Raw genomic sequence first — 25,280 nt, 5'->3', positions numbered from 1 at the left:
GGTGGCCTGATCTCCTGCCTTTGGCTAGTTGGTCACCGTGACCTTTAGTTCCAACCCGGGGGGCTCATACCTGCCCATCTCCTGGGGTTCGGCCGCCCTCCCCTTGCTACCCTTCGCTCACAAGCTGATGGTTGTGCTGGACGTTTCCTGGCCGAGTGCCCAGGTCAGGTAGGAGCACAGACTGTGGTGCCCCTGGGCTTTGGCCAAACAGGTCTCCCTCTTGACTTGGGTCCGTGACCTGGACCTGTCCCCCTCCCCCTCCCCCTCCTTCACTCCCTCCTCCCCCAGGACCTAAATCAGCCCCTTTGCCCCTAGTTCTGGGGCCTGAGGCCAGTGCAAAGGACCAGTGGCTGGGAACCTCCAGGGAGCAGCCGTGGGCTCCCCTCTGCCTGGCTGTCTGCTGCTCCTTGCTGCCTGGTAGCTCCACCTCCCAGGTGGCCAGGTGAATTCCCCACCTGGCACTCTGCCTGCTACAAGTCTCTGGCCACAGTGCCCAGCCTGACCGATGTGCCTGACCACAGAACTCCCCAGCCCTCTGCCAGCAGCCCACTCCTGTAGTTGTCTCCCCCTACCTGCTGCCACACACCTGCCACCTGCCACCAAGTCCAAGCACCACTCCTCAGCCCCAGAAGCCACGCTTCCTGCCCCTTACCCCGCACAGCGTGGGTGTGGGCACTTACCCCAAGTTTCCAATAACCCCCCGGTGCCCACAGCACAGGCCGCTGCTGGCATCTTCATCTCCCAAAAGCTGTCCTCCCACGGGCCTGGCTCCCCAGGGCCGCGGTGATCATGGACTGCAGCATCTCCTGTCCCGCTGGACCCAGAGACCCTCGTGACCTTGCCTTGGTGGCACTGCCCCCAGCCCGCCCAGACTGTCGCACAAGCTTCTGGGATCCTGTGCCTGCGCCGGGGACTTGCTGGCTACTCAGCACGGGTTTTGCCCTTGTTTGCATCTCTTTTCTGCCATTGCTCACCTCACATTTCCTTACCCCCGAACACCTGCTGCAGGTGAGATTGCGGTCCATCCTCTGTGTGTACGGCCCTCCTGCACACGTGCTTTCCAGTATTTCTAACTCTTTGGCCTTCCCCAGGGTTAGCCTCGTCCTGGGCACGTGGGCTGTGACCTGGCTGGGTTGGCTGAAGAACAGGATCGAAGAGGCTAAAGCACCCCTGAGGCCACCGCCCTGACCCACCCGTCTCATGATCACCTGGCACCTTAACGCCGAGCCCAATGGGTCTTGACTCCTTCCTGGTTTCAGGTGAGTGTCTCTCCTTGCGACACCGTGATCCTTGGGGTCAGCTCATGTCTACTCTTTGTTCAAGAATGTGAACGCTAAATCTGGGGTGCGGGCATTCTATGAAGGGGTGGTCCTCTTCTGTAGCAACACCAGAGGCCTAGGGGCCGGAAGCTGCCTGGAGCAGAGATCCCTGCCACGCTGTAGAGGGTCCAGCCTGGTCGACTGTGCGTGCTGAGGGCCAGGACGGTAAGTGAGGAGCGCCCAGCTCTGGCTTGGGCCAGGGCACATGGTAACCAGTTAGTTGTCAAGTCAATTCTGACTCACAGTGACCCCATGTGTGTCAAAGTAGAACTGTGCTGCATAGGGTTTTCAACGGCCTTTCTTCTAAGGTGCCTCTGGGTGGACTTGAACCTCCAACTTTTGGTTAGCAGCCGAGCGTGTTAATAGTTTGCACTACTCAGGAGCTCCACAAACACAGTAGGTCTTCAATCAAGCTGTGCTGAACAGGCTAACAGAATGAACCCATGATGTACCTGGCCTCCCAAGCCCAGCCTGGGGGCCACTTTGGAGTTCTGGAAATAGGTCTAGCTCCAGCTAGGATAACGTTTTTCCCTGCAAGCCTTGGCAACGCCACTCCCTGTGGAGAATCTTGGTTTCTCACACACGAGGCTTTGATAACGTCCTTTAATCAAATAGTGGCTTTTGAGTGAGTCCCTTGTTGGGCTCTTTTCCTCACCCCTGAAATTGGAATGAGATGGGCATTTTTTCGTTTGTTTAAATAAAATCAGTGATAGTCGAGAAGCGGCGAGCAGAGGATTGTAGTCCATGATGCCGTCCAGGACTCATGGTTGGTTGCCTTGTGGCTCGCTGAGTCAGGATGCATTAACTGGGATGCCCCAGACCAGGCTTTGCTTAAGGACTAGCAGGTCTACCTGTGCTGCTCTCGGGGCCCCATGTGGTGATGTGTCAGCTGAGCATGGTCGTGTGGGAGCCAGGCGACCTGTGCCAGCTGGGCCCACCTGCACCTTGACTGGCCATCACAGGGTAAAGTCATAGTGGACAGGGTGAGGCAGCTCAGTGGGGGCACTTTCTTTCTTGCTTCGAGGAGCTGGGCTTGTGTCAGGGGGTGGCAGTGGGTTGCTTTTGGAGCCAACTCGCAGGGCAGCTGGTTGAAGGAATGGGTGTAGGCAGCCTGTGGGTGGCCCAGGTGGGGTTGAGGCAGGCCTCAAGGGTGAGGGTGAAGCTGACTTAATGCTGCAGATATCTGCAGGGTCGCAGCACTGGGCCTGGCCCCAGAGGCCCCCACCTCACCCTTGGTGCTCACCCTGGGGCCTTTGGCAGAGGGAGGCCAATGGGTGGAGCCATCACTCTGCACTGGACCCCTCAGGTGCCCCTCAAGCCTGTGTGTGCCACCTGCCATCCAGTGGGCCGAGTGGCCTGGTCCTCCCCTCGCAGGCCCCGGCCCCCCACCCCACTTTGCTGAACCTCTTCTCATGGACATCGACAGAGCTCTGAGCCAGCTTGCTCGCAGGCTGCTCTTCTCCCCTGAATAGAAATGGGACGGAAGGTGGTGTTTAAACAAGATCTGTTCATGTAGGCAGAGAGGGGCCAAGGTCTCCAGACAGGGGATTGCTGCCTCTGTCTTGCTGCCTCTGTCGTCTTGTCTTCACCCTCTGGAGAGCTCCAAGCAGGTGGGGGGGTGGGAGTGTGTGCCCAGGGCTGGCTCCAGGGAGGACTGTGCCGGGAAGGCTCTATGCTGTGACATTTACTCCGCAGCTGGCATTTACTGAGCCACCTGCAAACACAGCAATGCTGAGCTTTGCACAGGGCAGGATGCTCAACTCCGGGAGGGCTCAGCGTTTCTGAGAAAGCATCCGCGTTGTCGGTTTGAGCCAGATGCCCCTGGCTTCTACATCTTTCCTTAGGGAGCTCTCAGGGCTAGCTCAAGGCGGGTGCAGCCAAGGGCAAAATGAAGGTGAAGGGAAGATCAAACAGGCAGAGCCAGCCCAAAAAGTAGCTCAGACCATTCTCCCAGATAAACCCGCTGCTGTTGAGTCGATTTAGACTCATGGTGACCCCCATGAATGTCAGAGTAGAACTGTACTCCATAGGGTTTCAGGAAGTAGATTGCCAGGCTTATCTGCTGAGGCACTCTGGACGGGCTTGAACCGCCAACCTTTCGGTTAGCATCCGAGTGCATTCACTTTTTCGCTGCCCAGCGACTCTCTCTCTGGATAGCCCTAGCCTGTGCCAGCCTCCCCACACCCCTCAGGAGTTTGGGTTGGAACGACTTTGGATAGGGTAATAGTTCAGGGATGCTTGTGAATGGTTAAGTCTCAGGCAAACATGTGTTTTGGGTTTTTTAGGTGGAAAATACATAAAAATGTCAGATTCTCAATGAAAGAAGTTGAAACATAACATAACACAGACCACCATTCCGGGAGTGGGAGAAAAGCCATTATTAAATGTTGAAAGAAATAATCATTTTTCAGAAAAACTCAGATTTAAAAAAAATTTTTCGTTTTGTAGTTGTCGTTGAGAATATACACAGCACACACACCAACAGTTTCTATACGTACAACTCAGTGACATTGATTACATTCTTCGAGTTGTGTAACCATTCTCGCCCTCCTTTTCTGATTCGTTCCTCCCCCATTAACATAAACTCACTGTCCCCTAAGGTTCCTATCTAATCTTTCAAGTTGCTGTTGTCAATTTGATCCCATATAGATAGTTCTTAAAAGAGTGCAAAGCTCAAGGCAGAGGTTTTTTACTAGTTAAGCCAAACTATTCTTTGGTCTTAAGAAGACTTCAGGGAGTATTTTTGGTTTAGGGTTTAAAGATTGTCTCAGGGCAATAGTTTCAGGGGTTCATCCAGCCTCCATGGTTCCTTTCCAGAAAGTCTGGAGTCCATGAGAATTTGAAATTCTGTTGTGCATTTTTCCCCTTTTGATCGGGATTTTTTCTATAGAATCTTTGGTCAAAATGAGAAAAACTCAAGTTGTGATGGACTGGCCAATCTGAGCAATAAGTACTGAGATGAGACCCTGACCAGCCAGGTAGTGAGGCTGAGAGGACCCCATTACCTCGGTGGGAGGGGGCTTCTCCACCCATTTGTCATGCTAAGCCATTCCCTGGTGTCCTTGTGTTGGATTCTCCTGGGTAGACAAAGATTTCAGGGAAGAGACGGTGGTCTTGCCCCTAAAGCTGAGGGCACCTCCTCTCCCACTACCTCCTGGGTGGGGAGGCAAGTGTGGCTCAAACGCCTGTGTTCGTGGGAAGGAAAATGGCGCCCCTCTGACCCCTGGGTTCTCCCACCTGCAAGCTGCCTGAGGAGGCTGCATGTGGCTTCCAGGGCCCCTGACCTCATGCTTCCTGAGTGCGATTCAACCTCGAACTCTATTTCCAAACACATTTCTCCAAATAATGTCAAAGCCTGGCATGAATTCAGTACAGTGGTGCATGTGTTTTTATTCATTCATTTGCATGAAGTTAATTAAATGTGTTTTCTTATGAGCAGTCTGACTTCCAGAAAAACAAAAAAGCAAAAAAACTCTGCCTGTGTTTAATGAGCTTGCTGAGGAATTTTTCCTGGACAAGTGGGAGGCAGCTTTGCACGGAAGGGAATGTGGAAGGAGACACGTTAAGGCCCCAAAGGGCTAAAGGGCAGTGGAGGATGCGAAGATGGGCACTCTCAGCTAAGCTGAAGGAGGGCTGGGCGCTGGGAGCATTTTTTTTTTCTTTTCAGGAGACAGGGATTTAACAAGTTCTGAGAAAGTCCCAGGCCTATCTCCTTTCACCTCGAGGTGTGGTTTTGTCCTCTTGAGTCCTGTTCCCCCTCCCAAAGGAGAGATTAGGATGGGCAGCCTGGTTTCCCATCCCCAGGTTGAGCAACAGAAAGTTCTGGAAGACAGTTACACCTTCCCAGAGGAGGCCATCTCAAGTCTGGGGTTCTCAACTAGAAAGGGAGAGATGAGTTTGGGATAAGGAAGGCTCTCCTTGGGGTGCCTGGTTCAGACATGATGGCCCTAAGTCCAGGCCGCCAGCAGCTTTGTGAGGTCAGATGAAGGTCATTTAACTTCACCCTTTGGGGAGATGTGAGGGAAGGGGTGCTACAGAGGTACCTCTACTTGGCATGGACAGGGTCAGTGTTCCAGAGCCAGGAGGTATAGATGGCAGAGCCCTGGGGGGCTGGCACCACACTGCCAGCTCACCCCGGAGTCACAATGGTGATCCCCTCTTCCTGTTGGGAGATCCTGAGGCCCCATGGGCCCAGTCTCCAGCCCAGTGGACTGTCATGTCCTCTCCTAGGCCCCCTCTGGGCATTGTAGCAGGACAGAACAGCACCAGGGAGGGGGGTTCCAAGTCCAGTCTGCTCTAGTAAATGTGAATGGAGCCCTTATTTGCGACCAGGCATCTGAGACATCTTTGGGGCATCCAGGCATCCTGGAACTTCTGGTACATTCTGGGTTTTAAACACTTGCCAGGTCCCACCACCAAATTCTCACTTTGCAAATGTGTGGTTACTTTAGCTGAACTTCTTGGGACCAACTGCAATGAGGAGGTCTCCAGACAAATCTGCACCTGTCCTCTCAGTCCTTTCACCTCCAAACCCTTGGCCATCCGTGGGGACCTACGGGGACCGGGGGGAGAGCAGGTGTTGGGTCATTAAGGCTGGTTTTGGCCCCAACTCAAGGGAGGATGTGTGTGAGAGAGAAACTAATTAGGGAGAGAGGATGGTGGAGGGTCTAGCCATGACTCTCTTAATTGCTCTCCGATTTCTTTGGGCTTAGAAAAGAATCCAGATGGACAGTTCTTAACTCCCCTACCCTGAGAGTGGGGAGAAAGGAAGCCTGCCCGCCACCTTTTGCTTAACTTCTTTTTGCGCAGTGAATGGGGTCTTTGGCAGGGGCTTAAGGAGGAGACTCTTAGCCTGGGAGCTCCCAGGCCTGTTTGAGATGGAAACAAAGGCAGAGACAGAAAGGAATGTGGGGGAGCCCCCCACGGAGCACAGCCACCTGGGGATAATTGGGAGAGCTGAGTGCAGATGAGATTTCCCAGGTTCTGTGAATGTGCGCTTTCAATGGACGGTGGCTTTTCTTTGGATGAAAAGAAGAAAACCTCAATTACCTTCCTCTGAAATGGAGTGTGTGTGTGTGTGTGTGTGTTCCCTCTGGGGGCCGACATGGGGCCCCCTCGCTGTTGTGTGTTGGGAGCGCTGAGGCTCAGACACAATGACCCGCTTAACCAGCCACCCTGTTAGCGTGACCCCGAGGATGGCCATGCTCTGGGCTTTCTTTTTGCATGTTATCTGGGAGGAGGATCCGGGTGGCTGTGACTATAGACAACAAAATCCTGATCAAGCCGGGCCTGATGCCCGAGAGACAGCCGGATAGACCGAATGGGGCCGTGAGCCAGGCTTGCAGAATGGAAAGTCAGAGATGGATGGAGGACAGTCAGGGTGGCCAAAGGCTGACTGCACGTCTGGGTTGGGTATCCGGATCGCAGATGGGGCTCCCTGTGCCTTTCCAGCTCTTTCTCTGGGCTGTTCTTTAGGTGGAGGTAGAGTCATTCCTTCCAGGTTAGGAAATGGAGGTAAGGGAGGTCAGAAATCCACACGTTGGTGTCTGGCATTAGGGAAGTGGAGGAGGAGGTCAGCAGGGCCCACACAGTTGATGCATGAGGGGATCCTCAGCGAGGGTTCCCTTTGGGCTGGAGGGGAAGCTATTGGCACTCTCAGGCCCCAGGCTGCCCTCAGGGTTCCGGCCACTCCAGAGGAAGCTGAGACAAAGATCTGCCCCAGAGGAAAGAGGCCCAGAACCCAGTCTTTGCTCAAGTCTTGCTTTGTCCCTGCTGGGTTCTGGCCTCAGTTTCCCCATCTGTAAATGAGGCAGTCACCTCTCAACTCTGCATATCCCATAGTCAGAAGAAGCAAGGGATGTCAGTGCTACAAAGGCAAGGCACCAGAGGAGGAGACCGTAATTTCCTAGGGCCTGGAGGAGGGAACACCTCTGCCCCTCAGGACTTGCTCTGGCCTTGCTGGGTGTCAGAGGAGGGAATTCTCAGTGGGTTCTCTGGGCACAGGGTCAGGCAGAAGCTCTGAGTGGGCTTCTGCAGACCTGGCTCCAGCCCCTGCTCAGCCTCAACCACAGGTGTGACGTTGGCCCCTGTCTCCAGCCCTCGGGGCCTCAGTTTTCCTATCCGTGAAATGGGTGGTGTAGGACCGTAGGGGTCTGAGGGCCTTTGGACCCCTGCCAGTCTGTGGTTCCCCTAGCTACCTTGGTGGCCATCTGTGGCTTGTGTGTGGTTTGCTGGGTCTTCAGAGCAATCGCTGGTCTCCCCGTTTCAGAGATGAGGAAACCAGAGGCCAGAGAGGGCCGGCACCTCGCCCAGGGGCACGTGGTGAGTTGGTGGCAAGGTTTGGAATGTGAAAGCCATGGCCAGCCGGCATGGTTAGTGAGTCATGGTCGTTGGCCAGGCCCTCATCTTCCACTTTTTGGGAACACGGAGCTTAGTGCAGGTGGGAGCTCAGTGCCTGAAGCAAGCACCAAGGGGCTGCCCAGGGCTGTGGCGCAGGGATTGCATTGTATGGTGCATTCTTCTGAACAGCAGGCCATAGGCCAGGGCCTGGACCGCCTTTGTGGCTGCAGAATGGTTATGGCTCAATGAGGCTGGACCTGTGGCTTCAGCCGCAGGATGGTGTGGCCCAGCTTCACAACCCCCTGTAATCCCTCCCCTGCCCTTGGCCACCCTCTCTCTGCCAACAACTTTCTGAAAAAGCAGTTTGGGTGGCAACTTCTGGGAAGGTGAGTGGTCACCTGGCTGCCCAGGCTGCGGTCAGTGGCCAGGCTCTGCATACCTGCCAGCCCCCTCTTTATGCCTTAGTGTGCGGTAATAAATAACTCTTCGGAACCCTCGGTGAGACCCATACCCAGTTATCACCATGGTGGGCTGGTGCTTTTGTTTTGTTACCTTGGTTGCTACAGTACCTGCAAACTGCAATGAGAAATCGAAAAGTTGCCAGCTTCAATTAGACCAGCTGGCTGCCTTTCCCAGGCTGCCTCAGCCACTTTATCCATTAACAGTAAACACACCAAATAGGCCCTAATTCCCTCTAATTGCCCACTCCTGAAGCAAAGAGGTGAAATTCCAGGAAGAGGCATATGTAAACATCCCCCATAACCCGCTTGGTAAAATTAGAGGGCTGGCAGGGGCCGGTGAGAGAGAGAGGGGATGGGGGAGGTGGGGGACGGATTTCAAAAGATGTCCCAATTACCTCTTCCATGTTCATAAAGGGCCCCTAATGGCCAGGGCCTGGCCTTCACAAAAGTACGGGAAATTAGCTTTGCAAAGAGCTCACATTTGGAGGGGAAGTTGTGGGAGGGTGGTCTCCACTCAACAGGTGGGAAGGATGAGATCTTAGGCAAGGCTTATTAGAGGAAAGTACAAACTCTAGGCTCTATTTCTGGAAACACGACATTGTGATAAATAAAAGTCATGTTTTTACATCGTCCTCAGTTATAAACATTTATAAGTTACTTGTACCCACGACCTGCCCCGTGAACCGTGTCCTATTTGTCTTCAGAAAAGGTAGCTTTTACAATATCAAGATGTGGACCTAGCAGGTTCTAATCCTGGGAAGCTGTGCAGGGTGTTTTTTGGTTGGTCCAGCCATGTGTCCTCTGTGGTCATGAGCTCAGGCCACACGTGTCTGAGGTCTTGGCTGGTGGGTGCGAGGTGAGGTTCGTGGAGATTGTGCCCCTGGATCCTGTAAGGAGCCCTCATGTCTCCAATTGTTAGCTCCGGGGAGTGGTTTCTCTGCGCCCCGCCCCGAAGTCCATGGCGCGCACCAGAGCTGGACACACAGCTTTGAAACAAAGGCACGACTTAGCAGGGGTCATGTGTTAGTAGGACAGCCAAGGGCCAGGCTGATTAAGGACAGTCAGGAGCCCTGAGGGCTCTGGGGGTCGCTGCAGCAGAAAAAGGGAACAAACCCAGATGCCCGCACCGGTTCTCATTTCTCTGCCCCTATTACAGAGCAAAATAGAACAAAACCAATGTGATCAAGTACTGTCAGCCCTTTTCCCTGCGGGCAGTGGCGGTGCCTCTGGTCCTGCTGTGTGTCCAGTCTAAAGTCCCATTAGTACCTTAGGCCCGGGGTGGAGATGAGGTGCCATTCCAGCCACTTGCAGGGAATGACCCCAGACGGTACCCAGAACATAAGGGGGGCCTGGCGCCTTTGAGAACCAAGGCCTGCGTCTTTGTCCATCACTTATGGGAAGGCAGTGTTTGGGGGACACAGGGCCAGGGAAGAAAAAAGGCACTTCCTGGGAGGGTTTGGAATCTCGAGGTCTGTGCCCAGTGAGTAACAGGCTGGGAACGTGGAGGCCAAGGTAGCGGGGATGCTGAGGCAGCTTAAGTCAGGGCAGGTGGGTGCTGGGAAGAGCCTCTTCCTTCCGTGGGGGTCCTGGCAGCCAGCTGGTTGGCAGGATGGCAATAGCCTGTACCAGGTGTCTCCAGGGAGTGTTGCTTTGCCTCCTGAGAGGGCCTTGCTGCCTGCTGCCCCTCTTACCCCCAGTGCCCCCACCCCTCCCATCACCTTCCTCTCTTCTGGGCTGCTTCACGGTCTCTCCGCTGGCCTCCCTGGCTCAGGCCCCCACCCATGGCCCCAGCCAGTCCTCAGGCAAGCCATGCCCAGAGAGGAGGTTTGAAAGTGAGCTCTGGTCCCCTCCCTTTCCTGCCCCAAGCCCTGGCTTCCCCCATCACCTGCCTTACAGTGCTTTTCAAACTTCAGCCATTGTAGACCAACTTTTGGCCATGCCTACTTATCTGCATGAGAATTCACTGAATATATTTAAAAAAATCAACTCGTTTTAAAAATATTGGCAATTTAAGTGAAATGCATGAAATCAGAGGCTTGATGTGCCTGATCATGGTTTCTCATGGTGCCCGTCAAAACTTGCAGGTGATTGTTAAATAATCTGCCCTTGCATCCCTGGAGCCATCATGCATATCCAGCCTGTGGGTGACCAGTGTGCCATGCTTCTGGGAAATTGCCCATTGAAACCCCATGATCCTCAGCATGGCCTGCAGCCCTGGCCCTCCCTGATGCCACCCGCTTTTCCAGTCTCACCCAGGGCCAGCTGCCCCCATCCCCCACACCGTGGCACCATGTCGGGCTCTTGGCATCTCCTTGCACACATGCTAATGTGGGCTTGGCCGTGCATTTGCACCGGAATGCCCTTCCACGTGGGGTCTATTTACCCTTTTGGTGTCCAGCTCAGTTCTCTCTTGTGCAGTTGCCTATACTTTTGGGTCCCAAAACACAGCACTTAGCTCCATGGGTAACAATGACCCCTTTGACACGGGTGCAGACCTGAGGGCTCTTGGGTCGGGAGTTATGTCCCATGGTTCTGCGTCTGTAGTCGGCCACTCCATGGGTGAGGATCTTGGGTGGGTGGGTGAATGCATGAACAAGTGAGCTTAGAAAGAGAAATGCTTGGTTTCATCAATTTTACACTTGCTGGGAGTGGGACGGGGGGTGTCCCGGCTTCAAGCCCCCCCTTCCCTGGAGAGCTGTCACCCTTGTCCGCCATTATCTTCCCCTTGCTGCCCTGGGTGAGGGTCTATGTCAGTGACCCAAAGCTCTCTTGTTCCAGCTGAAGCTGTCACCCTGGACTCCTCTGTGGGATGGGACCTCTGGACCTTCGACTCAGCACCCTCCAGCTTTAAATCGTAAGTTGCCCGAGTGTGGGGTCATGTCTGTGGTCTTGCTCTGAGGGTGAGGGGCTTTCACCAGAGCACACGGAGAGGTGAGCTCATGGGAGGGACTGGTGAGCACCGGCCGGCGGTCCCCTCATGGGGAGGCCGGGCCCAGACAGCCACGCGGAGTCCAGCCTCCGACATGGGGGCTCACGGTCTCCTGGGCCGTGTCTGTGGCAGAGAATTCTATAGGCTGCTTCAAGTGCCGTCCCCAAAGAGAATTTCTTCTTTTTCACTTCTCTAAATGAATGGCCCTTTCATTATTGAGTCTCCCTTTGGCTCTTGTGCCACAGGGCAGGCTAGGATGGAAGTGCCCTTGTGAGCTGGGGGGCCTTCAAGGGCTGAGGAGAAACGCAGGCCGAGGGACCAGCCTCTCGCATGGGCTCCAAGCTCCAGTGACCTCCACTCACCCCCTTGAAATGTCTGGAAAACATAATGGACAGATTTTCTGTCTTCAAAGTTTCCGGCTTAAACCTCTTCAAGTTCTTCATTGTTTGGGACTGAGACACTCAGCAATGGAATGGGTAGCTCCTTTTGTATTTGCCTTGAAAGGCCAAAATATTTTTATATTGCTGTAGACAAAGCCATCTATTTAAACTGAACTCCATGTACTTCATTTCCCACCGGGGAGACCGTGTACAATGTGTGTGTCTCTATGTATTTGAGAGTCTTGAAACAGGTTTCTCATGGGGATGGCCATTCATGGGGGATCCAGGGGGGCAGAGTTGGAAGTGCCTGCCTTGCCAAGTGGCCTCAGGAATCTGGGCTGTAGTCTCAGATCTGCCCCTGTTTGCCCAGGACATGAGCCCCGGGATGGTGTGGCCGCTCTGATGTTGGTTTGCCTCTGCCCTGCATCTGCCATTTGTATGTGTTTCACGACTGTGGATTGTACACACCTTGACGACTAACTTAAGATCTAAGCTGTTGTCAATGTTCTGTTTTTCTGTTTGGGAGGTGATTTCACTGGTGTCTTTTATACTGTCAAAGTAAGTGGGTGGGGAAATGCATGAGTGACTGAAAGCAGAAGGAATAAATAAACAGTCAAGGAAGTAAGCAAACCAGGCAGAGAGGGTATTCCTTGGACCCATGATGAGAATGTACAGTGAACAAGAGAGTGTGATTAATCCAATCTGATGCACCCAGGAAATCATTAAATAAATCAATAAGATATCAATTCAACAAAAAGGTAGAAAATCAGAGAGGGCTACACACGAACCAATAGTTGGCGATCATGGGCCAAGGCATATGTGCGATATTGAGGTTTGCCAATAAAAGGATAACAACCCAAATAAATGAATGAGTGAGGCATGGAAATAAACCAAGGATGAGGATGAGCTTTGGAGACCCATTCAATGAAAAGATGCAAGAGAGAGGGAACAAGCAGAGGGAAAAGGAGAAGGAAAATGGGTACAAACCTACAAGCAAAAAAAATTAGAAGAAGAAAGACAAAAAGAAAATGAGGGGACGAGTAAATCTATAAGGAGGGCCATAGAAGGTTATTATAAGCCAAGCATTAGAATTCATCCAAATATGTGCTCCTGGAATAGGAAAAGAAATAAGTAACAGAGAAAGAGCTCCAAGGGTAAGTTCAAAAAAGAAAGAGGGCCCAGTAGATCAAAGATGAAGTGTACTTTAACCAAAGTTTAACTCTAGGCACCCAGAGTCTCCATGTAAATCAGTAAATACCAAAATAAAAGAAAGCCCGAAAGAGAGAAAGAATGTGTGGATGGATGGATGAGTGAGAGATGAAGATACATGGGGCCCAGCGAGAGTGTCACAGGGTGGGTTCCCGGTCATCCAGTCCTGACAGCTGAGGTTTGTTAGAAGAAAGGATACAAAAATGAGAGAAAGAGAGAAAATATCCAATAGAAATCAGGAAATATGGAAGAAAAAGTAGCCAAGACACACAGAAATAAATTAATGCGTGAATAAGAAGTAAATACATAAAAGAAGGCAATGCTGGCAGTAAGGGTGAAGGCCATCATGAATCTGGGGTGTGGTCAATCCAATTCTAAAAACCAGCCCTCTATCAATAAAATAAGTATCTGAATAAGAGAAAGGCTGAGGAAGGGATGCATGCTGGAGTGTGTGGCTGGAGAAGCCGTGGCCCCATGGCCACCCCTGACTAGGGTGTTGGACGCTTGTAATTAATCCCAGCTGGGCACCTGAGGTCCATAAGAAAGTGAGAGAAGAGTGAAAATGTGACAAAGGAAAAAAAAAAAGTGAGAAAGTGAAAGTGAGAAACAGTGTGAGGTAGGAGGAGATATGGAAGCTGTAACAGGAGAGATGTGAACATACAAAGATAACAGCTAACTAAAGGGATACGTGGGTAGATCCACTAGAGAAAGCTGGGCTAGGACTGATGCTAAGGAGACATCACAAACCATGGGTTCTAAGTGGCCTAATTCTGAGCCCCTAGTTCCATTAATAGAGAAATAAATACCTAATGAAACAAAGAAGGCAAGCAGGATGGAAGGTATGAATGAATGAAGAAAACCCAAAACCAAACCAAACCTGTTGCCATCGAGTCGATTCTGACTCATAGCGAACTTATAGGAAAGAGTAGAACTGCCTCATACAGTTTCCAAAGAGCGCCTGGTGGATTTGAGCTGCCGACCTCTTGGTTACCAGCTGTAGCTCTTAACCACTATGCCTCCAGGAATGAAAGAAAGGAGGGAGGAATTAATGACTGAATGAGAGGTGGAGCTGTATGGGCCAGGGGTGGGTATTTGCGATGGCATTAGATCCATCAGTCCATGGTGACTGAGCTCCAGAGTAAAAGAATGCAAAAGAGAGAGGGAGAGAGTGAAAGAGAGAATAAATGAAAAAATGAGAAGAAACTGAGAACTAAAAGAGAAGAAAGGCAGTATCCTGACAACCAAGCAGATAAACGTGTACACATGTGAAAAAGAACCATGCTAGGAGTAAGGAGAGGGTGCCATGAACCAAGCACAGAGCCTGATTTATGTTTGTGCTCCTGAGATGGGTCAACCACCATCCAACCAAGAAACAGTTCACGGAATAACTGTGTAAGTGAGGCCAAGGAGAGTGCCCATTAGCTAGAGATTAGGATTATCCAATCAGGTCTACCTACAATCTAGAAATATGGAAATAAATATCATATATAAATAGAAAGACTGATGAACGCACGAATGAATGAGTGAGGAGAAACATGGACGTTGGCCCCTGAGAAGGGTATTTCGGAGGGAGGTTGGACCCCTGATCTCCAAAAGAATGAAAGACTGTAAGAGAGTGAAAGAATGATAGAAAGAAATAATGAAGACGGGGAAAAATGAAAGAGGAAATAAGGGAATAAAAACATAATAAATGAGCAAGTTGAGTAATAACTGTAAGATAGGGCTAGTTTAGCACAGGTTGCCCTGATTAATTCAAATCTGTGGTCCTGAAGCTTATAAATAACAATAATAGTAACACAAATAAAAGACTGGATGAAAGACCGAATGCCTGAGTTCCATTAGAATACAAAAAAAGGAGATGGAAAGAATTAGAGCACCCAACCCCCACCCCCCGCCAAAGCAAAACCAAACCCAGTGCCATTGAGTTGACTCCGACTCATAGCGACCCTGTAGGACAGAGTAGAACTGCCCCATAGAGTTTCCAAGGAGCACCTGGTGGATTCGAACTGCCGACCCTTTGGTTAGCAGCCGTAGCACTTAACCACTACACCACCAGGGTTTCCTAGAGAAGGAAAGATGTAGGAAAAGAAGTTAAAATAGCCATATGGAAGAAAGAGCACTAAGTGGTTAAGTGCTTAAATACCATGAACATAGTTTTTCACTAAATATAATAAGTGGTATAAGTTGAGGTTCATCAAAAAAAGAACAAAAATCTAAAAAGAAAGGAAGAAAGAAAGGATGAATGGATGGAGAAATGACTATGAATGAATGAATGAGAAATGAGGATTTTAATGAATTTAGTTCTGCACCTGAGGCTCATAAAAGGATGCAAAAAAGAGAAAGAAAGAAAGGAGGAACTATAGAAAATTATGGCAAGATGTACCTAGGCAATAAAAATACATTGGGTAAATAAATAGATACATACATGAAGCTATGAGAGAGAGGGCCATGCTCAAGCAAAATGGTGAGAAGGCATCATGAACCAACACTTACGACTAATCTGAAACTGGGCTCCTGAGGTGGTTAAATTAATCTTAAACCAAATCATCATGGCCAGGAATTAATGAACAAAAGAGACCCCACTCGGACCAGCACTGAGAAGGCTCCATGAGCTACAGATTACGGCTAATCTGATTCTGTGCACCTGTGGTTCATAAATAAAAGAATAAATATTGAAATATAAGGGTGACGGAAGGAATGAATGGATACACGAACAACTGAATTGGAAATGGAAATGCCTGGGACAGCTGGGAGAGCTTCCTCCATGGGCTTCTCACTTACTGTGCGCACTCCGGGCACCTGGGGTCTGGAAGAGTACAAAGATAAAGAAAGAAAGTGTCCGAAAGGGAAAGAAAGAGATAAGGAGAGATAAAATGGAATTAATGAAAGAGAAAGGAAGAATGCAACTAAAAGGTACCCAACTTGTGGGCCTATCTGTAAGAGAGGTTCTGTTAGGATTGGCAGTTAATCCTAAAATCGATGAGATCATCCAAATCCACGTTCCCTGGGGGAGGGAAAATGGAGAAAATAACCAAATAAGCAAAAAAAAAAAAAAAAAAGATAACAAACAACCAAAGTAATAAATGAATATTTAAGAGAGGTTGTCTGAACAGGGATTGTAAATAGTTCAAACATGTACTCTTTAGATAGATAAATACATTGTACCTGTCAAAGAGTATATGAAAAAGAGAGGGACACACCTGGCCCAAAGACCGGGCTGCATCTTCCACCATTATCATAAAAACATGTGCAACTGAGGCCCATAAATAAAAGAATACATACCTAGATATAAAAGTGGCCCAACGTGGGGAAGGAAATATTGCCAGTGCACATACAAAGACCAGTGACATTTATTTTGCACATGGGGTTTTGATTAATACAGTTACATGCACAGGAGACTAATAAGTGAAAGAATACCCCAAATAAGAAAGAAAGGAGGAATATATGAGTGAGTGGAGGAATGAATGAATGAATAAATGAGAAATTGAGTCCTACAGTCCAGGGATGAGGTGTTGCATGTCTGATTCTCATACATAATTCCGTATGCCTGAGTTACATCAAATCAGAATGAACGGATGACAGGAAGGAAGGAAGGAAAGAAGGAAGGTGGGAAGGAAGAGAGGAAGGAAAGAAAGGAGGGAGGAGGGAAGGATAGCCTGTGTTCCAGCCCGCAAGTAAAGTGGTTCCCAGGGAAAGAGGCCATTGGCATGTTGTGAGCTTGTTAGATGCAGTTTTCCTGGCAAGGAGGGGCGGGCTCAGAAGACCTGACCTTGGAGTGCCATTGCCTTGCCCTGGCTGTGTGGGCCATTTCGCTTCATCTCTCGCATTCTCAGTTCCCCCATCTGCAAACCTGGAATGGCATCCGCTCCTTGCTTGGATTGATTATGGGGTAAATGTTCTCATCCCTGTTGGCGATGTCCTGTCTCTAGCTCAGAACAGGAGGGTTGGGCTTAGGCCGGGCCCTGCAGAAGGTTGCATGAACATAGGGTGTTAAGCTGGGTGGGCATCTCGGCCCCTCCCTTGGCGAGGGTCACCTGTGAGCTCCCTATGAGGGAGACTTCACCCGCCAGGGGGCAGCAAAGGGCAAGAGAGCAGGAGGCACTGGGCGGAGTGGGGCTGCCCGGTGCTCCATTCTGGGGGTGGTACCCAGTCGCATCCAGGGCCCATGGTCCGGAAAGACAGAGGCCAGACAGTGGCCAGGAACGTCCATGCAGAGTGACCCAATGGAGGAACCCAGTGGAGGCTCTGGGTGTCCAGAGGCTGACCACCAGAAATCTTGTTCTTGCAACTTTCTGACATGTGTCCTGGGCCAGTCCCTGATGGGTGGGTGCGTCTCAGTCCCCACTTTGCAGAAACGGTACCAGGTCCTGGCCCCTGGACATGGCATCTCCAAAGCCCGTTTCAAGGCCTCTCTGTCTTCCCGACTGTTTTACCGTGTATTCTGTACTTTGGCAAAAAAGTGCTTTTGTACTATGTGTTGAAGTTGTTCTCACTCATCTGACCACCCTCCTGGGGGCTGCAGGGGCAGATCTGGAGAGTTGTTTGTACTGACCCCCCCTCCCCACCCCTGCCCAGGGACTCAGTGGTCTGTTTGAGTTTCCTTTCTCTGTAAAGTGGACAGGATTTGTAAGGTTATGTGTTGTGTTCCTGTGTTTGTCTGTAAAAAGGAGAACCAAATTCCCTTTCCACTTCTCTATTCTTATTTGGCACATAAAAAACAAAAAAAAAAAAACAAAAAACCTGGATTTTGGCTAAATGCCCTGAGCAGGGAGGAGCACAGCTTGGCTGGAACCCAGGGAACTGGCAGTGAGCATGTGAGGACCAGGGGAGTTGGGGTGGGGTGGGGGGTTTGCATTTTGTCTTGTAGACAGTCAGGAACTCAGGGACGCTTCATGGGGGTTGGCATGGGAGGTTGTGCTTAAATGGGCCTCTGTGGGATGACTCGCAGACACTGGGCTGGAGGGGCAGTGGCCAGGCTCAGGCTCGGGGTGGGGCTGATGCTGTAGTCCAGGCAGGTGATGCTCAAGGTGGGGAAGGTGGGGGCCGGGCACAGGACTCCAGGTAATGGGCTTTGTAGACAGGATGCAATGGAGGGAGGGAGGGAGGAGTCCTGGGGATGGTTCCTATGTTCCTAGCACAGGCAGCTGAAGGGACGGCAGCCACATTTCCGAAGACAGAGGACATTGAATCCAAGCCACCCCTGTGCCTGGAGCACCAAGTGTCCCGGTCCCCATGAGCAGGGCCACATGGGCAGGAATTCAGTCCTGGGGCCCCAGGGCTCTGCTCTCCTCCTGGTTTGGGACGGAGGCCTTGGACTCTGCCTGGCCAGCCTGAGGCCTGGGGGTGCTAATGTGGGGTCCCTGAAGAGTCTCACTAACAAGTCCAATGTCACATGGGGATGAGGGAGGGTGTGGGAGGGGCTCAGGCCAGGACAAGACTGACAGGTCTTTTCAAGGACAGGCATTGTGGTTGTCTACACAGTTAGCTCTGGCTCAGGGTAGAATGGAGAGGAAAGGAGGGTCACAACCATGGGTCACGTGGAAACAGTGGAGGAACAGGTGATGGCTGGTGGGACCGAAGCAGGCCTCCAGGACAGCCTTCTACCAACATCCAAGGGCCACAAGGGGTAAAACTAGGCCAATGGGAGAAGCCCTGAGGAAGCCCTGGAAGGTGGGGGTTTTGGGGTGTGTTTGGGTCTGGGCTCTTAGAGGCTTTGGCTTCTGAGGGTCCCAAATCTGGGTTGTAAGGGTCTTGAGACTCAGGTCAGGGTTCCCGATGGCTGATGGAGGGGGCCATCCCTGCCCGTGCTCCCCACCTGGCCCGTCTGTGCCCTACCCACAAGATCCGTGGTATGGTTCCAGTGCTCCTCCCTGACCAGGGTCCCTCTGGAACGTGCCTCTTTCTTTCCTGTAATTTCGTAAAGACAAGGACACATCTTGTCTCTTGACTTTGGCATTTACATGAGCCCCCCATACAAATCTTTTTCCTTTTTCCTGGTGACACCAGGAGTTACAGCTCTCCTGAAACTTCCCCTGCGACTCCCAGCTCCCTCCTATGGAAGCTTGGCCTCTGGGACAGATGGGCCAAGGGCCCGTGTGTTGCTAATGTCAATGGTGTGGACCTAGAGCAGGAGGAAGTGCACCATAGCTCCATCACCCCGACACATCACCCATCCTTCAAATTCTTTTCCCCTTCGAATTCTTTTCTGTGGGTGCCTTTTTTTTTAGTGAGCATACTTTTTTTTTTTTAAGATTATGAGCGTCCATTTTTTAAATCTCATTGCCATTGTTCACCACATCCACCTTTTGCATTTTGCTTTTTCCATCTCATGCCTGCCATAGGCATTTTCCTTTGTTCTGTGGTCTTTATCACCTCCCTGGCTGCCTTGTGTCTCATCGAATGGCTATGCCATCATTCACAAAACCATTCTGCTATTGTTTTGCATAAATCATTTTGTTTTGCATAAATCTTTTTTTTCTGGACATTATAAATGATGCCACAGCTAATGGCTTAGCACACCCACTTTTTTTTTTTCCGTGCTTACAGTTCTTTCCTTACATCAGGAAACTGTAATTGCTTCATAACATGTCAGTTTCTCCTGCTAGATTGTGAGCCCCTTAAGGGCAAGGAGCTTGTTGAGTTGATCTTTGTATTTCCAGTGCTTGACATGTTGTAGACTGTAAATACATGTATGCTGGATGAGTAGATCAAGGGAGAGATATGAACGTGTGAGCAAGTGCGTGAGTGGTTGGCTGATGAGTGAGCTGATGGAAAGATGGAGGATAGAAGGATGGATGGAGGAATGAATGGGCTGGTGAGTGAGAGGATGGAAGGCTGGAGGATAGAAGGATGGTGGAGGAATGAATGGGCTGGTGAGTAAGGATGGAAGGATGGAGGATAGAAGAAGGATGATGGAGGAATGAATGGGCTGGTGAGTGAGCGAATGGAAGGATGGAGGATAGAAGGATGGATGGAGGAATGAATGGGCTAATGAGTGCGCAAATGGATTTCCTAGGAATGAACTTCTTGATTGAAAGACCGGAGATTTTTGTATGAATAGTTGACTAATGTCAGAAGGCTTATAGCATTTTACAATGTCCAGCAGTGTATTAGCATTTTATTAAGATACGCTTAGTTTATCTCTGTTAAAAATGCGTTTCCGTCGATTTAACTTGCCTTCTTTAATTACTAACAAGAGTTGAACGTTTTGACGCATATCTGTTAATGAACTGTATTTTATTTTCTGTGAACTGTTTGTCCATGTCCATGGGGTCATAGCTTTTTGAAGAGACTCTTCCAGGACAGAATGAGCATCCCTGGATGTAGTGAGCCCTCCATCATTGGAGGCATTCAAAGGGTGGCCCAGGCAGCCACTCAGTGAGGGTATTTTTATGGGGATTTAGGAAGTGGGTGTATGATTGGCTGAGATGACCTTTCAGATCTGCTTGACTTTAGGGTTTTGCTTCTTCCTGGGAAATAAGTTTTGGGGACCAGAACACCTTCCATTTTGCAGCCCAAGACATCTAAAGTTGCGTCCACTGGGCATGGGGACGTGCACATAATTTATAAACTCTCTCATTTTACCCTCGTGATTCGTATGAGGGACAGGAATATCTCTCGGAACCCCCAAAGTCCGGATTCCCCTGCCTGGCACCTTGCATAGTTAATTGGCAAACTTCTCATTGGTCCATCTCTGACCCCATTTTTCCTTGAGGAAGCTAGTCCTCTTGGACCTCCATTTCCCCACCTCTGATGGCATACAACAGCAACACATCAAAGGAAATTGGGGGAGACGGCCTCCTGGCCCTTTGCCCTTCCAGTGTTGTATGATCTGTGAGCCCGTGTCCCCAAACCCCAGTCTCAGTGGATCACCTCAGTGATCATCTTTTGGGTCTAATTGATGAATGGAAACTTTTGGATCAGGGCTGAGCTCCGTCGGTCCTGGTGAACGCTCCTTCAGCTTTCCTTCAATTGGGCCAATTAAATTCAGTGGTCACACGAGCAGAGCAGACCCTATGCCCGGCCCCAAATTTGCCACAGCTCAAAGGTCAGCCTCAGCCATTGGAGAGAGGACATCATCCATGGGCCAGTCCCATGGAGGGCTTGCCCCTGCTTCCCAGAGCACCCTCCTGTCTGGGCAGAGAACACCTTTGTCCCCTCAACCCCTCTACTATAGCACTGAGTCCTGTTTGCCTGAATCAGTTAGTCATCCACATGCTCATCACAGTGTTGATGCTTGGGAAGGCAGCGATTATTTTGACATGAATTTAATCCATTCATCCATTCATGCATTTGGCAGACATTTCTTGACCTGGTGCTTCTGGCCTTCCCTTTTTGGCGAAAGCAAACCTTTTCGTTCTGGGCGGGCTGTTTACTGCCATGGGCTGTGGTCATGAAGTGAACACCCTCATTTATGGCTTCCTCCTCTGGAGTCACTGCTCTGAGCACGTCCTAGCTGGAAATCACCTGCCACTGTTACTCACACGCTTCCACCTCTCCCATGGTGCTCCCTGTGCATCCCACACCGCAGCCGTGCTCCAGGGTGGGGGTTGGAGGGTGGCTGGGGCTGGACCCTCTCATCCAGGAGCGGAGCTGTCTTCCCCAGGCCTCAACCTGCCTGGTGCATGGTCCCTGCCATGAGCTTTGCCTTCCGCCTTTCAGCTTCCTCCACTGGACAGCAGTGGTTGTAACTCATTCATTCCTTCCTTCACTCATTCATTCACTTACAGTCAACAAACATTGTTAAAAACTAGCTAGTGCTATACTAGAGCTGGGTCCCAGAACTGGTTCTTCCCTCTTCTTTTGGAAAGGAGAGCCCAGCGTGTCTGCACGGGGCCATGTTTGTGTGTCAGGAGCTAGGTGAGAGTCTCCATGTAGCTCAGTAGGGCTGAGTTCTGGTGAAAGTTTGATTGCCCTTTCCGACTTGGTTTCTTCCAAAACTCTGTAGATTACTAATCAGCAAACTGTGTTCCCTGGGTGCTCAGAAATCAAAGCCCATAGCCTTAAGAGGCCACGATGAGAGCTGGAGGTGGGGGCGGGGGGAGGGGATCAGAGATGAATGGCTGATTTCAGAAGGGCTTGGGCTCTTAAGTCATTAGAACACCCTCATCTTTCAACGCAGGCCATCTTAGAACCATTCCTGTCCCTTTTGAGCTTATTGAATCCTTGACTCCATTTAAGGGAAATTGGGGAGATGATTACTTGTGTGGGTGACGGGCTCACACACTGTGCTGGGCTCTGCATGCAACTACCCATTAGCAGACTTGGTGGCCCAGGCACAAGGGCACTTGGCAAATCTAGACGTAGCCTGAGCAACGGGTGTTCGCTCACTGCTGCCTCCATGACATAGGTGTCCTTCCAGGGGCTCTACCAAGAATTTGGAATTCCCCACATGGGAGAGTAAGTATAGGAGCAAAGCCAGGGCCCTGGAACTGGACAAACGTGTGTGCCTTGTACTCACTGTGAGAGCTTGCGTCTGTTTTTTTTTTTGGGGGGGGGCCATACACCCACCTCGCAGGGCTGTTGTGAGGACCAATGTAACCATGATTTTGAAGTGTGCTTTCTAGAGGGTGGTGCGCGTGCCCCAGGGGGTGTGGCAGGGGAGTGGGCACCCAGGCCAGGAGGGGCAACCTGACCCAGGCAGCTTAGTAGGAAAATATTTTTTCTAAACAAGTAGGGGTATATTGTGGAATGCTCAATTTGTAGGCTATTTTAAGATGACATTTGAGTCATTTTGGAAGGGACATTCATGCTGAGGGTGGGGAGACTTTTTTGGAAATGCCCTTGGACCCCCTGGGGTACGCATTCATGCTCTACTCTGTAACAGCTGGAAATGCTTGGTGGCACCTCCTAATTGTAGTGCAGTGTCTAGCACTGTCTGGCCTGTGGGCGGCACTTACACCCTCCCCCAAAAACGTTTGGCTCCAGCAGCAAAGACACTGCACATTCCCTCCCCAATATCCTCTCCCCTCCGACAACATCTGAGCATCAAATGCCAGCAGCCTTGGTGCCTAACACAGTGCCTAGCCAGTGGTAGGGGCTCACCTTTGACTTTTGTTGGATGGTTGGATGAATGGATGGATGGGGGGATGGGGGGATGGGTGGATGGATGAATGGATGACAAAATTGTAACAAAATGCAAGCAGCGATGTTTATAACCTTTACTAAGAGATTGTATTTTGCTCAAAATTAACCTGTTAACAATTGTTGTGTTGTATTATATGGACTTTTGTATGAAATGTGTTGAAAAACCAGAGTTCTTGTTTTGGGTGTCCTGCAATGGAACTTCAGCTGATTTGTGTTTAGAAAGAGCATAGGTTTTAGAATCTGGCAGACTCTGGGGCCACTTTCTGACTGCCCACTGTTGGGCCTGCCATTTCACCTTTCTGACCCTCAGTTTCCATTTCTTAGACCACAGTAACCTGAAGCCTACCTCACAGGGTTGTTGTGAGGGCTGAGGGGTGGGTAAACTGTACGGGCCGCCGTTGGCTCTAATGGGAGGTGGGCTTATGTTGGGGGTTGTCTCGAGCACACTAGTGGTGCCTTTGCTAGTACTAAATGAATAAAAAAGTTAGCTCTGAGCTTATTCTAAGATTGTGTTTCCAGCAGTCAATGGGACACATAGCATGTTCATGGGTGGAGCATTCTGGAAGTTTTTAGCGAGGTGGGCCTGGGATAAATATTTGTTTGATTAACGAGTGATGGCTTTTTTCTCAGAGGCTTGCTCTCCCTCCATCCGTGTGGCTGGCTGGTATGCTGTGCTTTTTGAGTTTCCCAGGCATGCTGGTGTTAGGAGAGGCCCATCTGCTTGGAGGGGTCTCTGGAAAGCTAAGGAGGAACAGTGCGGGTAAGGGGGCTGCTGGGGAGCCTTTTTGGTGAGCTACAGCTCCTCCTTGCACCCTTTAGCATAAAGGCCTGAGTTTCTTTCTTTTTTTTTTTTTCTCAAGCTCGTTGGGGTTTTACACACTGTACCCCCTGCTCTAGCTTGGGATGTGGCTGAGGGGCTTGAGGCCCATTTTACGGATGAGTAAGTTGAGAATCAGGGCCAGCTGGGTATCAGAGCCAGAATTGAAGGGTCTTGTGGGAGAACTAGTGCTCTCTCGAGCCCTCCTTGGCTCGCCCCTTCCCACACTCAGCAGATGTACTCTGAGTGGTCCCCACTGTGCACCCCGAAGTCCTCTGGGCAGAGGGCGTAGGGGTAAGAGAGATTGGGTTCAAAGCTCAGTGAGGTTCAAGGAACTTGATTGAGTTAGACAAAAGATTGCCGCTGCCCTGGCAAAGTCTTAGGAGACATTTCAGATAGGGGATCTCTTATCATTATTGACCACTTACTGGGCACCCCAGTTCCTCTCCCAGCCTTTGTCTCATGCACATGAGAGAGCAGTATTCTGCTCAGCACCCCAAGTTCCCTCTGTAGCAGCTCAGCAAGGCCCCAGCAGGGGGTGAGGGTTGAGCTGGGTACCCTTTCATCCCTTTCCTATCTGCCTACAGGGTGACATGGTCTTTCCCAGACTAGGTGGTCAGCCTTGGCTGGTCTTCATGGCCTGGCTTTCGCCACCTGACACTTGTATTGCCGGGGCTGCACCTCTGTAAGTTAACATGCCCCCTGCCGGGGCCCTGCACAGGTGCCTGGCTCTCCCGCCCCATGGGCTTTGCTGAGGGGGCCTTTGAGTGTAGCCTGCAGGGTTTGTTCCGTGTCCATCCCCAGCCCTTGAGAACATGCCAGAAGCTGAGCGGCTTTCGTGGGTGTTCTTAAGGGTCCCACTCTAAGGGCAGGCAGGGACCTCCTCCTGGATTGTGACTCTGGGCCTAGGTGTCTGTCTCCCCGATAGTTCTCAGGGTCCTCATGGGAGGGGGATGTTCTCAGGTGGGTGCCCCACATTTTCATGCCCACGTTTCTCTGAGGGGGGCAGGCTGGGTTCCTGTATCCTGGGCCAGATGGAAAGCAGGGGTCAGTGAGGTCTTGGCTAAGTGTGAGCCGCCCTTGAGCCACTTCCCAGCCTTGGGACCTGTGCTGCTGGACCCTTTACACCCTTGCTTGCTGCTCTGGTAGGCGCCTAATAGATGCTCACCGACGAAAAGGGCAGGAGTTTAAATGGGTGGGAGGAGCCGAGCTGACTGGCTGCTGTGTACATTGACTCCAGATGTTTCTTTCTAAGGGGAAAGGGTGTGTATCTCAGCAAAGACTCTTCAGGAGAGATCCTGGGGTCTCTGCACATTTGCATCCAGAGCACAACTTCATCTGGGGTACGTGGCCCCAGTGGTGGTGCAGCCCAGGGGATTGCTGATAAGGTGCTATTTGGCAATTCCAAAGTCAGAGGGGCATCCTGGCCACAGCTGTGCCTGCTCTGAGGCTGGTTGTGGACCCCAGAAGACCGCTCCCTGGGGAATGGGAGGTTCTTTGCCTGAAAAGTCTTTGCTGCCACCATTGGTGACAATCCTCAGTGACTTGTGAAGTCTGGGCATGGCTTTGGGCAGGGAGCAAATTGAGGGGCGCTTGGACTCCAAACCTTGATTCCTTGCATTGCACTTGCCCACAGGGAGAATAGTCCCAAGGGGTGGGGCTTCAGGGGTCTTGCTGATTTGAGTTCTAGTCTTGGTGGTACTGTTTGGCACCCTGAGCCCCTTTTCCTACCTGTAAAAA

At 50.9% G+C, this 25,280-nt stretch overlaps 1 long non-coding RNA gene across 1 annotated transcript; it reads left to right on the top strand.

Moving 5' to 3' along the window:
• Window positions 1–17: 17 nt before the first annotated feature.
• Window positions 18–23,217, top strand: LOC104845768 (uncharacterized). Its single transcript, XR_775659.3, has 4 exons — window positions 18–1,008; window positions 1,092–1,259; window positions 10,898–10,973; window positions 11,294–23,217. It is a non-coding gene; the product is annotated as an uncharacterized LOC104845768 (long non-coding RNA).
• The last annotated feature ends 2,063 nt before the right edge of the window (window positions 23,218–25,280 follow it).

The sequence above is a fragment of the Loxodonta africana genome, chromosome 10 (assembly GCF_030014295.1).
Source record: "Loxodonta africana isolate mLoxAfr1 chromosome 10, mLoxAfr1.hap2, whole genome shotgun sequence".
In the NCBI taxonomy this organism is placed as follows: Eukaryota; Metazoa; Chordata; class Mammalia; order Proboscidea; family Elephantidae; genus Loxodonta; species Loxodonta africana.
This window is presented reverse-complemented; position numbering and strand designations above follow the sequence as displayed.